The following is a 16,369-nucleotide window of genomic DNA, read 5'->3' as shown; positions in this document are numbered from 1 at the left end:
CTTTAATTAAATTGTTTAAAACCATTTCTTCATGCATGGATTTCCCCTGCCCCCTTTTCTCAGTTGCTAAAGAGTACATTTAAATAATAGTTTTCTATAATGAATCATATTTATATCATACCTGAACTTGTGTCACATAAGCCTGATATTCTCTGAAGGATATTAAATTATTCACGAACAGTGCAATCCTATACATGTCTACTCAGTCAGAAGTATGCTCAGTGAGTTCAATGGGACTCACTCCCAGGTAAGTGTATATAGGATTGCAGCCTAAGGTTTCTTTTCTGGGTTTCAGCAACAGTTGAGGACATAGCTATATGGAGATGAAAAACAGCATGAGCTGTGCAAGAGTCTGATACTGATGGGCCAGTGCATGACTGTTAGAAGCAGCTGCTTGTATTCATATTTTTTAAAAGTAATCACAAAACTGTAAAATCAGGTAATTATACCTCTCTGAATATAATTTCATCTGATTACATATCCATAAGCAATCCAAAGGACTGTATGACTAGCTTGGTTGGTTTGACCTTGGTTTGACCAATGCTTGGTTTGACCTTGGCTGTTCAAAGTTAGATGAAACTAATAATACACTAAGGGCGCAATCCTATGCGTGTTTAGACAGAAAAAAATCCTACAACTCCCAGTATTCCCAGCCAGCATGCATAGGATTGCTTCCTAATTTTTTTCAGTAGCTTTCAAGATGGCAGGAGTCAGGACAACTAATCACTATTAGTTCATAGTGCTCAACAGAGTTTGAAAATCAGGACTTCCCTCAGCAGAACCAAGAAGGGGACATTCCCTCTCCCTCCACAGCCTCCCACCAGCTGGGAAACCCTCCAGAGTAGATTTTCAGGCAGTGCCGAGTGCTGACAGCTGAAGGGTAGAAGAGAGAGAGAGAAAGTCCTGTAATGATAGCGGAGTTCTGCTATTTAGATTTAGTCCCCTGTATCCTTGGCACTTTTACTTGGAACTGAGTTCTGTTGGCAGCAGAATACAACAATGGAACCAATGGAGGCATTCAAGATGAAGGCTGGATAGCCATCTGTCGGGGATGCTTTGACTTGGATTCCTGCACTGAGCAGGGGGTTGGACTTGTTGGTCTTAGAGGCCCCTTCCAATCCTACTATTCAATGATTCTATGATTCTACCAAGTAAATCTATGGAAGATCAGGATGAACAGGAGAGGGCTATTGTCCCAGTGCCTTTCTTGTGTGCTTTCTCAAAGCATCTAATGGTTCACTGTGGAAATAGGATGCTGGATTAGATGGGTATTTGGACTAATCTAGCAGGGCCGTTCTTATGGTGCAAAGGTCACATCGTAACCTTAGAGATGGGTTACAAATTCAGTCACATATTGTTGTGACCCTCCCCCCCCCCGACAGCTTTGGCTATTGGGCAGTATAGAAATGTAATAAATATTGAACAGGGCATGGAAATTGAACAGGCTGGCAACCTGTTCAAACTCACCAACTAAGTGCTAGGCTCCTGCTTTTATACCCTAATATTTGTGCTGAGAATGGCTGGGAACGGCCTTCCTCTATCTAAGTTGCTTCTGCCTTTTCCTTTAAGTATCCACTGAAGACGCTCTTCATGAACATATCCTTCCTGAACCATCCTAATCTTATTTTACTGCTCCTCCAGTGCCATGATATTTTCCATGAAAATGGAATATTGGAAAGCTTTTACCTGACTCCATTTTGAACAGATGGAATCAATGGCTCAGTTGGGGAGATCTGGGACCATACCACTTCAAGACAGATTATGCATTTGTGAGGCAGCAGTACTGAAGGATTTGCTTCACTACATTTTTGAATGTTGCCTATATTCTAATACTAGATAATGCTCTCTAGAGCCTTTATTAAAGAAAATGAAGCACTGGAATGTGAAAGAAAAAATAAGCCTTTTTACTACAAGGAACTAACTAGTATATAACTTCCAGAGTAGCTTCGAAAAGGTTATCTGGAATCCATCTCAATTAACTGTGGTAGAGATTCTCAACTTTGAGGATATACTTACTTCCTCAAGTTATGTACTTCCTCAAAGTTTAATTTTCATGGTTTTTAGAATACTTTTAATTTTAATTCTTAGTTTTGTTTTAGTACAGTGCAAATACTAAATTCTGTCCTATGTATACTTTTATTTTAAATGAAGAATTTTAAATGTATTTTATTTTGTTCTCTTTTGAGATGGTCAGTGCTCCCATACATATTTTTATGTGAAATTTTAAATGTATTTTACTTTGTTCTTTTTTGATGTGGTACTTGTTGGACTTCAATAAATTCTATTCTTCACTGCCATGGGGCTTCTTCCTAATTTTCACTTCTTCCCAGCGCTTCCTTTTTTCTTTCATCTCAAGATTGTCCATCTAATTTAGGCTGACATCTTATATTGATTTTCCTGGGTGTAAGCCCCATTAAACTCAATGGGATTTACTTCTGAGCAGACAGGCAGAGGTTTGTACCGTTAGACTGTAAGCCATTTTGGCCTAGACTTTGTGCTGATTCACAGAAGTGTGTTAATTGTTCATTGACTATAGCATCAAGCAATTATTTGCATGTATGAATTACCCATCACGGATAAATCCCAATAGATAGAATGTTCATATCACACAATGCCATCTCAAACACAATATTTTCAGTGGAGGCATTTCAGCTGAGAGTTATCAAGTGAGATTACATCAAATGATGAACAAGCATGTGAGAATCAGTTCTTAGATGTCTGTGTTGTTTAACTGCTCCAAACACCATTGGTATTACATACATTTTAAACTGTAGCAACAACAGTAATAATGTTATGTTTCTGAAAAGAATATATATGGACTACAATTGGTAATGGAGTCAGTAAATGGTTGGCTGAGGGCTAATATAATATAAAAGTTTGATCCCAGACAAGACAGAGCTGGACAGTTTGGCTGACTAGGTGACCTTATTCTGCATGTGCTGGATGGGGTTGAATCTCCCTTAAGGGATAGGGTAAGGAAGGTACTGGGCAGACACAGGGAATAGAAACCAGCCTCCCTCCCTTCCTCCTCCTACTTCTAGTAGAGCAGCAGCAGCAAGGAAAGTGGGTGGGTGAGTGGGAGCAGACTTGGAGGCTCAATGTTAGTTAGTCAAAATGCAGAGAAGACCTAGGAGACTAAGAAGTGGGTTGGACTGGGAGGGAGGAGTTCAGTTCAGTTGTTCCCTGGTTTGGATTAAAATCTCAGCCAGAAAAAAACTGGGGGGGGGGGGCATAATGATTACAGACATGATTATTGTCTCATATTTGAGGTAGGCATTTCAAGTGATCAAAGTTTATGTGGCAAGCAGGGATGGCGGAGAATTTCGCCGTGGATTCCAGGGAAGCCGAATTCCAGCACATTCAGCCCCCCGGAATCCGTGGTGGAGCGAAGCCCCCCACCTCACGAAATGCGCGCGGAACTGAGCTTACCTACTGCTGTTCACCGGTGCTTTGCGAATAGTGGCTGCGTCTGCAGCTGCCATTCGCCTCCCCACAAATGCCATGATAGGCTACCCAAGTATTTATGTGGCCTCTCACGGCCATTTGTGTCCCTGCCCTTTGCTGTGATAGGGGCTTCGTAAGTGTTTACATAGCCTATCATGGCAAAAAGCAGGAATGCAAATGGCGGCAGCTACCGCAGCTGCCATTTGTGTCCCTGCGCAGCCCAGCAGCAGCTAGATGTAGGGGTGGACGAAAGTGACTTACCTGTCGTCGAAGCTTGTTCGCGGAGGGGGGGAGGCGCTTCGCTACTCCCCCCGTGAAGTTCAGGCCAGGGGGGGAGGCTTCCCGCCTCGCCCGGCCGAAATTCAGGCCGGGGGGGAGGCTTCCTGCCTCACCTGGTCGAAATTCAGGCTGGGGAGGAGGCTTCCCACCTCGCCCGGCCGCGAACTCGAAAGTTAAAAAAAAAAAAAAACGCCCCCGTGATAGGCTACGTGACGATTAACGTAGCCTATCACGGCTAGATCTGCAAAGTCAGCCATGATAGGCTACGTCAATCATCACGTAGCCTAACATGGGTGACTTAAAAAAAAAAAAAATCGCGTACGCTAGGGTTGGCGGAGAATTTCTCCCCGAAACTTCGGGGGGCTGAGCGCCAACGTGTTCGGCCCCCCGAACAAGTTTCAGGGAGAAATCCTCCGAACCCCCCCAGCCCCCCGCACCCCCCCCCCGGGACGGGACATACCTTCGCCGAATGTCCCTCCCAGCGGCGGGTCCGGCCAGCGGTTCGGCGGGTGTTCGAACGGGGCGGGAGTGGCAGCCGGTCTTTTGACCGGCTGCCGCCACCGCCATTGCAATGAAAGAAAAAAAAAAGCCCCCTGATAGGCTACGTGATGATTCACGTAGCCTATCACGGCTAGATTTGCAAAGTCACCCGTGATAGGCTATGTGACGATTGACGTAGCCTATCACGGCTGACTTTGCAGATCTAGCCGTGATAGGCTACGTGAATCGTCACGTAGCCTAATAGGGGGCGTTTTTTGTTTTTTTTAAACTGTGACGTTCGCAGCCGGGCGAGGCGGGAAGCCTCCTCCCCGGCCTGAATTTCGGCCAGGGCGAGGCGGGAAGCCTCCCCCCCGGCCTGAATTTCGGCCGGGGTGAGGCGGGAAGCCTCCCCCCCGGCCTGAACTTCGCGGGGGGACCAGCGAAGCGCCTCCCCCCCACCGCGAACGTCCTTCGAGGACAGGTAAGTGACTTTCGTCCACCCCTAGCATACGCTAATGGCGGCCCCCATAGGGAGCCGCCATTCGCATTCCTTATTTGGTTGCTGTAGTCTACGTAAATCTTTATGTAGACTATGGCGAAAATAAGGGCAACGCAAATAGTGTTGCCCTTATTTTCGCCGTAGTCTACGTAAATCTTTACGTAGACTACAGCAACCAAATAAGGAACAGGAATGGCTGCTCCCTATGGGGGCCGCCATTATCCGTACGCACTTTTTTTTTTTAAGTCGCCCGTGATAGGCTACGTGACGATTGATGTAGCCTATCATGGCTGACTTTGCAAATCTAGCCGTGATAGGCTACGTTAATCGTCACATAGCCTATCACGGGGGCGTTTTTTTTTTCTTTTATTGGAATGGCGGCGGCGGCACCCGGTCGAAAGATCAGCTGCTGCCCCCACCCAGAACGAACACCCGCCGAACCGCCGGCCGGACCCGCCGCCGGGAGGGACATTCGGCAAAGGTAAGTCCTGTCCCGGGGGGGGTGCGGGGGGTGGGGGGTGCGGAGAATTTCTCCCCGAAACTTGTTCGGGGGGCCGAACACGTTGGCGCTCGGCCCCCCGAAGTTTCGGGGAGAAATTCTCCGCCATCCCTAGCTAGATGTCACTGCAGGCGGCCCCGGGCGGCAGCTCCACGGAGTCGCCGCAGAGTGGAGCTGGCCGGTGAGGATTTCGGGGGGAGGGACAGTGCGCCTCCCTCCCACTGTGGATGCCACAAAATGAAACGGTAAGTGACATTCGTACATCCCTAGACAAGCAAAGGAATGGGAGCACTTGGCAACATCTCTAACGGCATCATGATCTATTTTACCATTCGTACTGTTAGTTTGGTGTGTTGTTAATTGTATTAGAGTGCAATCCTATGCATGTTTGGACAGAAATACTCTCGGCATTCCCTAGCAACCCAGGCTGTCAGACTTTTTCTGTCTAAACATGCATAGGATTGCACTCTAAACCACATAACAATTACCTGGACACCAGAGGATAGGGATGTCAGAGAATTCCACCACAGACTCCAGTGAGGCCGGATTCTTTAGAATTCTTTAGAATCCGGCCCCCCAGAATCCATGGTGGAACGGAATCCCCACCCCACCCCACAGAATCCCCCTGGGACAAAGCTTACCTGGTGGCAGATATGGCTCCGGCTGCAGCAGATGTGGCGGTGGTGACTCCAGCTGGTCTCCCGGCCGCTGCCACGCTGCTGTGGCTGCAAATGACAGCCATCATAGTGGCCGCCATTTGCATGGCTGCCTTTTGCTGTGATAGGCTACATAAATACTTATGTAGCCTATCATAGCAAAGAGCAGGGGTGCAAATGGTGGCTGCTACGCCATTTGCGCCCCTGCTCTTGGCCGTAATAGGCTACGTAAGTATTTACGTAGCCTATCATGGCAAAAGGCAGCCACGCAAATGGCGTAGCAGCCGCCATTTGCATGGCTGCCAAGCCGTGATAGGCTACATAAGTATTTACGTAGCCTATCATGACAAAAGGCAGCCACACAAATGGCGGCCATCGTAGCAGCCGCCATTTGCAGCTGCAGCAGCCCAGCAGCAGCCGAAATTCTGGCTGCAGCCGGCCCCGGCCGGCGGCTCCATGGAGTCGCCGCAGAGCAGAGCCAGCAGGGGAGGATTCTGGGGGGAGGGACGGAGCACCTCCCCCACACCACCGATGCCCCGGAACGGACAGGTGAATGGGATTTGTACATCCCTACCAGGGGATTTTGAAAAACACCTTGATGATCAACATTGTGCCTTTTGATGAAAGCAGATAGGGATGGCGGAGAATTCCGCCACGGATTCCAGTGAGGCTGGATTCTGTAGAATCTGGCCCCCCGGTATCCGTGGCAGAATGCCCCCCTGCTCCCCACCCCCCACCCCGCGGAATCCCCCAGTAGGACTTACCTGCGGTGGATTCGGTGGCGGCAGCGGTCCCGGTGGCGGATGCGGCGGCAGCAGCTGGCCAGCCATGGCCGGGCTGCTGCGGCTGCCATTGCTGTCCCTCCAGGCTCCCATGATAGGCTACATAAGAATTTATGTAGACAATCATGGCTACCCCCCACGGCATATGCAAATGGCGGTGGCTACAGCTATGTAAATATTTACGTAGGCAATTACAGCGAAAAAAGGGAACCATAAATATCGCCCACTACGCTATTTGCGGTTCCCTTTTTTTTGCCGTAATTGCCTACATAAATATTTACGTAGGCTAGAACGGAGAAAAATAGGGAACGCAAATGGTGGCTGCCATAGCCACCACCATTTGCGTACGCTTTTTGGGGGGGGGGTAGCTGTGATAGGCTACGTAAATTCTTACGTAGCCTATCACAGCAGCCTGGAGGGATGGCAATGGCGGCCGCTATGGCGGCCGCCATTTGTGTCTACAGCAGCCCGTCTACGGCCGGAACTCCAGCTGCGGATGGACCTGGCCAGCTGCTCCGCGGAGCCGCTGCGGAGCAGAGCAGGCCAGGCAGGATTCCGGGGGGGGGAGGACCAGATTGCCTCCCCCCCAGTTGAGGATTCAACAGAGCTCCTACCCCCGCCAGCGGATCCCCCAACCAGAACAGGTAAGTGATTTGTACCTACCTAAAAGCAGACAGACTATATGTGTGTGTGTGTGTGTGTGCGTGCACACGCACGCACGCGTGTTTCTGTGGCCTTTCAGCTTCTGAATTGATCTTTGTCATGTAAATGACCTTTTAACATAGACCTTTGAAAAGGATCTTGCTTTAAGTCACAGTGCAAACAATATTTTAGTCTCTGGCCGTGGCTGCTAATGCTGAATCATAATCTTGAACTGGGCAGTGACATTTTGTTTTTCCCAGTTTGCCCTTTAAAACATGTAGGTGCTGCAATCCTGTTCACTCTTTCCTAGGAGTAAACTCCAGTGATCATAGTGGGACTTACTTGGGAGTAAATGTGCATAAGATTACACTGTGAATACCATAGTCTCTGGTGCCAGGAACGATGAGTGGATACATCTAAAAGGCATATACGTGATTGGGGGGGGTTTGTTGTTCATTAAAATTGCATTTTAATGCAGACTTACCAAATTTCACACTTTTGCATGAATGCATGAATTGAAATGAAGTTATCCTTCAAAATTCACACTTCTCCAACTTTTACAATAGAGTCCTCCAGTCAAAAAAATACATACACAAATGTGTATATTAGGATAAATAATGTTCAAAAATGCATTATATTAGGAAATGTATGGACAAAACCTATATATTATACAAAATAGCATACAAAATGCATATATGAGGAGAAATGTGCACAACAGTGCATATGAATTTTCACATGAACGTTAAAAAAACCCCTCAAAGTTCACCTAAGATTGGAAACTGAAATTGACAGATTCATCCATCCCGATCCATGATGACTTCTGCCCTACCCATGACCCAGGGTGGTCCAGACAAGCACCTTCTGATGCAATCAGTTTCTCATTTGCATTATTACTGTTTTTTAAAGCAGCATTACTGTATTTCATGCAAGAAAGAAACACAGTCCACACCACTTTAGGGCATTTCTATACCAGCCTAACATCCTGCATCTAAAACGGGGCTTTCTGCTTCCATTTTAAATGCAGGATCACCACTGACTCCCTTTACATGCACTTCCTTCCCCCGCCTTCTCTCCGTATCTGAGTCTTCCATTATCTTTCATTGATCTCGCTCCTCTTCTTGCCGCTTTTCCTCTTTTCGCTGAAGGAACTCAAGCAGAACACAACAGGGTAATTTGATAGCTCATTATCTCCGATCTTTTTAAAAACAGAACAAAGGTCATTTAGTGCAGGAGGGTCACGGCAGGGTCACGGCATCATGTAAGCAGCCCTCAAACTTCTGTGAAGGAGCAATCTCAATTGCAGGATAAAAGCTCCGTGTGATGAAGCCCAAAGTCTGCTTGTTCTTCTTTATACCACTCCAATTCCAGTCTTTGTTAAAACATTTGTTTCTCATTTAAGAGGAGAAATCTTTTCTGCAGTTGGCCTGGATGACAGTTTTACATTACCCTTTTTTCTTGTCATTGTCCCATCCACCTCTCTTTAATAGGGGTGGACGAAAATCCCTTACCTGTCGTCGAAGCTTGTTCGCGGTGGGGGGGAGGCGCTTCGCTGCTCCCCCCGCGAAGTTCAGGCCGGGGGGGAAGGCTTCCCGCCTCGCCCGGCCGAAATTCAGGCCGGGGGGGAGACTTCCCTTTAAAAAAACTTTGACTTTGACTTAAAAAAAAAAAAAAACCCCGCATACGCTAATGGCGGCCCCCATAGGGAGCCGCCATTCGCGTTCCTTATTTGGTCGCTGTAGTCTACGTAAATCTTTATGTAGACTACAGCGACCAAATAAGGAATGGGAATGGCGGCTCCCTATGGGGGCCGCCATTATCCGTACGGGCTTTTTTTTTTTTTTTTAAAGTCACCCGTGATAGGCTACGTGACGATTTACGTAGCCTATCACGGCTGACTTTGCAAATCTAGCCGTGATAGGCTACGTTAATCATCATGTAGCCTATCACGGGGGCATTTTTTTTTTTTATTGCAATGGCGGCAGCGGCAGCCAGTCGAAAGACCGGCTGCCGCTCCCGCCCAGCACGAACACCCGCTGAACCGCTGGCCGGACCCGCCGCCGGGAGGGACATTCGCCAAAGGTAAGTCCCGTCCCGGGGGGGGCAGAGGGGTGCAGAGAATTTCTCCCCGAAACTTGTTCGGGGGGCCGAACACGTTGGCGCTCGGCCCCCCAAAGTTTCGGGGAGAAATTCTCTGCCATCCCTACTCTTTAACCCCATCTCAAGTCTCTCAAGGTTTCCCTGCCTCCCGTGGGTGTGCGTGCATGAGTGTGCAAATTTTCCTTCTTCTGAGGTAATTACAACATAACTAAAATCACAACACACATACAAAAACCTATGAAAACCACAAACAAGCGGAAAAGCAGCAGTAGCAGCAAAAACCAAATCAAAACAATAATCAACGGTAAACATTAAAAACCAAAAGCAGACAAATATATACTTAACGGGTTTCCAACTCCATTATAAGCTTGCATAAGTAACGTAAGTACCCGCCACCTGCTGGCTGCCGCTGCATTTAAATGCCATTAAGAAGTGCGCTAAGTGAATGGACAGGAAGTGGGAGTTCCAGAGCCAAGGTGCCACAACGAAAGAGGCTCTGTCTCCCTACTTAGGAGAAAGGGCACTCTGTGCAAGGCCTCTAAGGAAGTCTTTAATAACCAGGGCAGTTTCTATAAAAGGAGGGTTTTCAGTGTAGTATAGTATAGCGTGTAAGGCACTTAGGCATGGCAGAGAATTCCGCCATGGATCTCGGTGAAGCCGAATGCCAGCGTATTCAGCCCCCCAAAATCCATGGAGGAACGAAGCCCCCCCCACCCCATGAAATGGGCTTGGAACGGAGCCTACCTTGGTCGGCCGTTCCGGTGTTCCTCGAATGGCAGCCGCGTTTGCAGCCGCCATTCACGCCTCTTTCAAATGGCCGTGATAGGCTACATAAATATTTACGTAGCCTATCACGGCAAAAAAAGGGAACACAAATGGCAGCCGCTGTAGCTGCAGCCATTGGCATTCCCTTTTGTTGTTGTTGTTGCCATGATAGGCTTAGGGATGTACGAAAGTCACTTACCTTGAACAAAATTTTATTCGCGGGGGGGAGGCAGTCCATCCCTCCCCCTGAAATTCTGGTGGGGGGGAGGCGCTCCATCCCTCCCCCCCAAAATTCTGGCCAGGGGGGAGGTGCTCCGTCCCTCCCCCCCGAAATTCTGGCCGGGGGGGGAGGCGCTCTGTCCCTCCATCCCCGAATCCTGGCCGGCCGGGACGCAAATGGCGGCGGCCGTAGCCGCCACTGTTTGCGTCCCTGCAGTCAGCCGTGATAGGCTACGTAAATGTTTACATAGCCTATCATGGCTGAGTTAAAAACAAAAACCAAAAACCGTGCGTATGCAAATGGCGGCGCCCATGGGCGCCGCCATTTGCGTTCCTTATTTTGGCACGTCCAGTCTACATAAACATTTACGTAGACTACGGCGAAAATAAGGGGAACGCAAATAGCGTAGACGCTACGCTATTTGCGTTCTCCTTATTTTCGCCGTAGTCTACGTAAATGTTTACGTAGACTAGACGTGCCAAAATAAGGAACACAAATGGCAGCGCCCATGGGCGCTGCCATTTGCGTATGCGTGGGGTTATTTTGTTTTTTGTTTTACTCAGCCGTGATAGGCTACATAAACATTTACGTAGCCTATCACGGCATTTTTTTTAAAATCTAGACATGATAGGCTACGTAAATCTTTACGTAGCCTATCACTTTTTTTGTTTTTTTTACTGGAAATGGCGGCGGCGGCAGCCGGTCAGAAGACCGGCTGCTGCAGCCGCCACCACCGAACCGCCGCTGAACTGCCGCCGGAGCCACCGCCGCCAGGAGTCTTCGCCCAAGGTAAGTCGTGTCCCGGGGGGGCAGGGGGGGCAGACCGTTTCGCCACCAATTTCGGGGGGCCAAATGCGCTGGCATTCGGCCTCCCCAAGATTCATGGCGAAATTCTCTGACATCCCTAGATAGGCTACTTAAATATTTACATAGCCTATCATGGCTAAAGCGGGAACGCAAATGGCGTAGGGGACACCATTTGCATCCCTGCTTTAGCCATAATAGGCTATGTAAATATTTATGTAGACTATCATGGGCCTGTGTAGGGATGCAAATGGTATCCCCTACACAGGACGCCATTTGCGTCCGCACCAGCCCGGCAGTGGCTGGAGGCCCTGCTGCAGATTGGCCCGGCCAGCGGCTCTGCAGCCTGGCCGCGGAGCGGAGCCAGCCAGGCAGGATTCCGGGGGAAAGGAACGGATCGCCTCCCCTTCCGTCAAGGATTCCGGTGGGAGGAACGGATCGCCTCCCCCCACCTGTGGGCTGGAACCTGGCGGAGCCAGGTAAGCGGGGTTTCGTACACCCCTAACTCATGTAAGCCATGTGTGTGTGATCATTCATCCTCAAAAAGAAGTGTGTGTGTGTGTGTGTGCGCGCGCGCGCGCGCGCACGGAGGGAGAAAATATAGTATGAATCAAGCATGTGTGTGGAACATCTGACAGCACAATCGTCTACATGTCTACTCAAATATAAGTCCCACTGAGCTCAGTGGGGCTTATTCCCAGGAAAGGAAGCACAGAATTGCAGTGTGCAAAGAATCTAGGGGTGAACGAAAGTCACTTACTTTTTCTCGCAGCTTTTTCGTGGTGGGGGGGAGCGCTTCGCTGCTCCCCCCGCGAAGTTCAGGCCGGGGGGGGAGGCTTCCCGCCTCGCCCGGCCGAAATTCAGGCCGGGGGGGGAGGCTTCCCGCCTCGCCCGGCCGAAATTCAGGCCGGGGAGGAGGCTTCCCGCCTCGCCCGGCCACGAACACGAAAGTAAAAAAAAAAAAAAGTCCCCTGATAGGCTACGTGACGATTCACGTAGCCTATCACGGCTAGATCTGGAAAGTCAGCCGTGATAGGCTACGTGAATCGTCACGTAGCCTATCACGGGTGACTTTAAAAAAAAAAAAAAAAGCGCGTATGCGAATGGCAGCCCCCATAGGGACTACTTTGAATTTCCTTACCCTCCCGCATTATACTATCGGAAGATGGGACTCCCAGGTCAGAAGATGGTCAAAATGCTACTGGGGAGGAACAGAGGATAAGTTCAACTAGCCCCAGATGTGATGACGCAGCTAGCTCAAAGCCGGAAGGACGGCTAGCAGCCGATGGTGCTGGTGGTGAACGACGAATAGGGATGGCGGAGAATTTCTCCCCGAAACTTCGGGGGGCCGAGCGCCAATGTGTTCGGCCCCCCGAACAAGTTTCGGGGAGAAATTCTCTGCACCCCCCCGCCCCCCGCACCCCCCCCCGGGACGGGACTTACCTTTGCCGAATGTCCCTCCCGGTGGCGGGTCCAGCCGGCAGTTCGGTGGGTCTTCGTGCGGGGCGGGAGCGGCAGCCGGTCTTTCGACCGGCTGCCGCCGCCGCCATTCCAATAAAAGAAAAAAAAACGCCCCCGTGATAGGCTACATGACGATTAACGTAGCCTATCACGGCTAGATTTGCAAAGTCAGCCGTGATAGGCTACATAAATCGTCACGTAGCCTATCACAGGTGACTTAAAAAAAAAAAAAAAGAGCGCGGACAGATAATGGCGGCCCCCATAGGGAGCCGCCATTCCCTTTCCTTATTTGGTCGCTGTAGTCTACGTAAATCTTTACGTAGACTACGGCGACCAAATAAAGAACGCGAATGGCGGCTCCCTATGGGGGCCGCCATTTGCGTACGCGCTTTTTTTTTTTTTAAAGTCACCCGTGATAGGCTACGTGGCAATTAACGTAGCCTATCACGGCTGACTTTGCAGATCTAGCCGTGATAGGCTACATTAATCGTCACGTAGCCTATCACGGGGGCGTTTTTGTTTTTTTTTTAAACTTTGGAGTTGGCGGCCGGGCGAGGCGGGAAGCCTCCTCCCCGGCCTGAATTTCGGCCGGGCGAGGCGGGAAGCCTCCCCCCCGACCTGAATTTCGGCTGGGGCGAGGCGGGAAGCCTCCCCCCCCGGCCTGAACTTCGCGGGGGGAGCAGCGAAGTGCCTCCCCCCCACCGCGAACAAGCTTCGACAACAGGTAAGTCACTTTCGTCCACCCCTAACGACGAATCCGATGTTCTAAAGATCAACACACCATAGGAACCTGGAATGTAAGATCTATGAGCCAGGGCAAATTGGATGTGGTTATTGGGGAGAGTACTTTGGCCACATAATGAGAAGACAGGATACCCTGGAGAAGATGCTGATGCTAGGGAAAGTGGAAGGCAAAAGGAAGAGGGGCCGACCAAGGGCAGGATGGATGGATGATATTCTGGAGGTGACGGACTAGACCTTGGGGGAGCTGGGGGTGGCAACGGCCAACAGGAAGCTCTGGCGTGGGCTGGTCCATGAAGTCACAAAGAGTCGGAAGCAACTGAATGAATAAACAACAACAACAAACCCTCCTGCATTAGTTAATCCAGATTAGCCCATTTGCACAAGTGTGGAGTAGTGTTAATGCGAATTAGCACAAGTAGAATGAACTTCTGGTTTAAAAAATCTGGTTCTGTCAATAGTGGATAACGGAATGAAAGATGCCTGACAGTCCACGAAACACAGAAAGAATGGATTTAACAAAACCTATACATCCCCCTCTGGAGGGGTTCACCTACCTCAGAGGTAGGCAACTTGTTGCCTTCCAGATGTTTTGACCTACAACTCCCATCAGCCCTACTCAGCATAGCCAATGGTGAGAGATGTTGAGAGTTGTACACCAAAACATCTGGAAGGCCACAAGTTGCATGATCAGCCCACAATCTCAGCTGTAGGAAGGCTTCAAAGCCTTTGTGGGACTGTGCGCGCAGACACTAACCTCTTACTCTTAATAAAACTCTAGGACACATTCAGTCAGAGACAGGGTATTGTTGCTGTTAAACATCTGGCTAATGCTTATCCTTCATTTCAGTGTTCCTTCCGCAACTGTCTGTTCTTTTTCTCTTTGTCTTCATTAATATACACACAGAGTAAGATTTTTTTTAAAAATCAGTGAACTACCTACCTTCCCTTGAAAGGGAAAGCAAACATTTATAATAATTTGATTTGTCATGAAAATCATGTTTCTCTAATGGGTGGGATGAATTTAATGAGGTATTTAATAGGCTGTGCTCTATTTGAGATAGACAAGGAATATTTTGATAAGCTTAAGATATCATAGTTGTAAATCCAGACACTGTTCCATTAAGACTGTTTACTAAAAATAAATTATCCTCCTTAGAAACCACATTAATTCTATTAGAAACCCTCACAATATGTTTGCCTCTGTGCTACAGGGTTGCTTCTCCTCTATGATTATGTTAATTTGAAACACTAAAATGAGCTTTTCATGAGAAAATGCAATTGCTGATACTCAGCCCATGTCTACCATTCCAATCAAATACTCTCGATTGCAGGAAAGAAGCTTGTGATGAGATGCCATGGGGGATATATAATTGCAGTTGCAATTCCTGGCAAGTATTAGAGATGGGGAAGCAGTGGCTAAGGCTGCAAATTAGCCTTCATTGCTTTCCAAGATGTTCACTTCTGGAGCAAAAGAATCCCAGATATTTCATATTTGTGATTCCCCCACACACACACTCTTTCAGGTAGTACCAAAAGGGTTGGGGGCTGCAATTATAACATTTTCTTTAAAAAGCAACAGCAACACTGAGGGCACCATTTAGCTTTAATAAATAGGTGTTGATCCTGGGAGGTGTTCAGAATACTCTTTTCAGACATGTTATTTAGGCAAAATGCATATGATATGGTCTTCTATGCTGTGGTTGGTTCCAGCTTTGCCATTACCTTGGAGCTGGATGGCTGTCAGTGGCAGAAGGGAGGACCTTCATTTTCCCTGGAATAGACACATGGAATCTATGGAATGGAGGGAGCAATCCATTGGCTGCTAGACAGCGGCTAGACAGCCATAGGATATCTTGTTTTCTGGGAACCGACCTCGGAGCCCGCGCTCCTAGGTTGGTTCCTGGAGAACCGACCTCCCCCCACTTGCCTCAGAGGCAGCGCGGAACAGCCCTGTCCTCCGCGCTTGCAAGAGGAGCACAGAGCAGACAAAAAGGGGTGTGTGTAGGGCATTCCAGGGCGGGGAGGGCGGAAATGCCTGTAAGACACATCCAATGTGTCGTACAGCGGCCTCCTTCCCCACTCAGCCCTCCTGCGGATAGACAGCCACAATCGGCTGTCTAGCCAAAAATGCAGGGCAAGAGGAGCACGGAGGGAACAATCCCTTCCATGCTTCCTCTGCCCTGCATTGGATGTTCTTTTTCTCTTTGGCTGAATCTACACATAGCAGTTTTGCCATTATCGGACTGCAGTGATAACTATTGGTGCCCACTGGTGTCATGTACACCAACAGTTATCATTGCAGTATGAGAACAGCAAAACTGCTATGTGTAGATTGAGCCTTAGTCTACATAACTATACATGCTGAGTAAGATTTTTATTTTATTTTTTTAAAAATCAGTGAACTACCTACTTTCCCTTGAAAAGGTGTGAGAGAATGTTTCATTGTGCATGAGTGTGAATGTGTGTGTTTTTTGTTGGTTGTATAATAAATTTTATTTAAAAAAACAGGAAAAAGAAAGAAAAAGAAAAAAATAGGGGAAAAGAGTGTGTATATGTGCAATGGGTAAATATTTTATATTCTAGTTGCTTCCTTGACCATATAATACATCTTATGACTTGACCTGAGATATCTAGTTAAGCTTGGCTCACTTCCTTGGAGGATCTGCTCAGTGTTTCCTTAATATTTCTCATCTGTAAAATGGGCAAACATTTATTAGAATGTGTTCTAAATGCTTAATTTCTTAACAACATGCTGCATCTTTGTGTGTGATACATGTAATTACAAATGTAGCCAGCAACTCAGCTCAGCTAATTGAGTTATTTGTGCTGCATGCATTTGTAATTCTTAGTTTTGATTACGAGATGGTTTCCAACATGGGGACGGGAACCTTGACCAATATGGGTTTTAAAAATATATATTTATTACACATTTAGACTGCCCAATAATCGGAGTTCTCTGGGCGGTGTACAGATGTTGGAAATCCTATGTATGATGAA

At 48.2% G+C, this 16,369-nt stretch overlaps 1 protein-coding gene across 1 annotated transcript in view; it reads left to right on the top strand.

Annotated features, from left to right (window-relative positions):
* The window catches only part of KHDRBS2 (KH RNA binding domain containing, signal transduction associated 2), a 510,624-nt gene that overhangs the window by 66,212 nt on the left and 428,043 nt on the right, over nt 1–16,369 (top strand). The gene's annotated exons all lie outside the window — the stretch shown is intronic.

The sequence above is a fragment of the Heloderma suspectum genome, chromosome 1 (genome assembly GCF_057233095.1).
Source record: "Heloderma suspectum isolate Gila_16-S chromosome 1, 16-S_ref, whole genome shotgun sequence".
Taxonomy (NCBI): domain Eukaryota; kingdom Metazoa; phylum Chordata; class Lepidosauria; order Squamata; family Helodermatidae; genus Heloderma; species Heloderma suspectum.
Note: the sequence above shows the minus strand (reverse complement) of the source record. Positions and strands in the feature narration are given on the sequence as shown.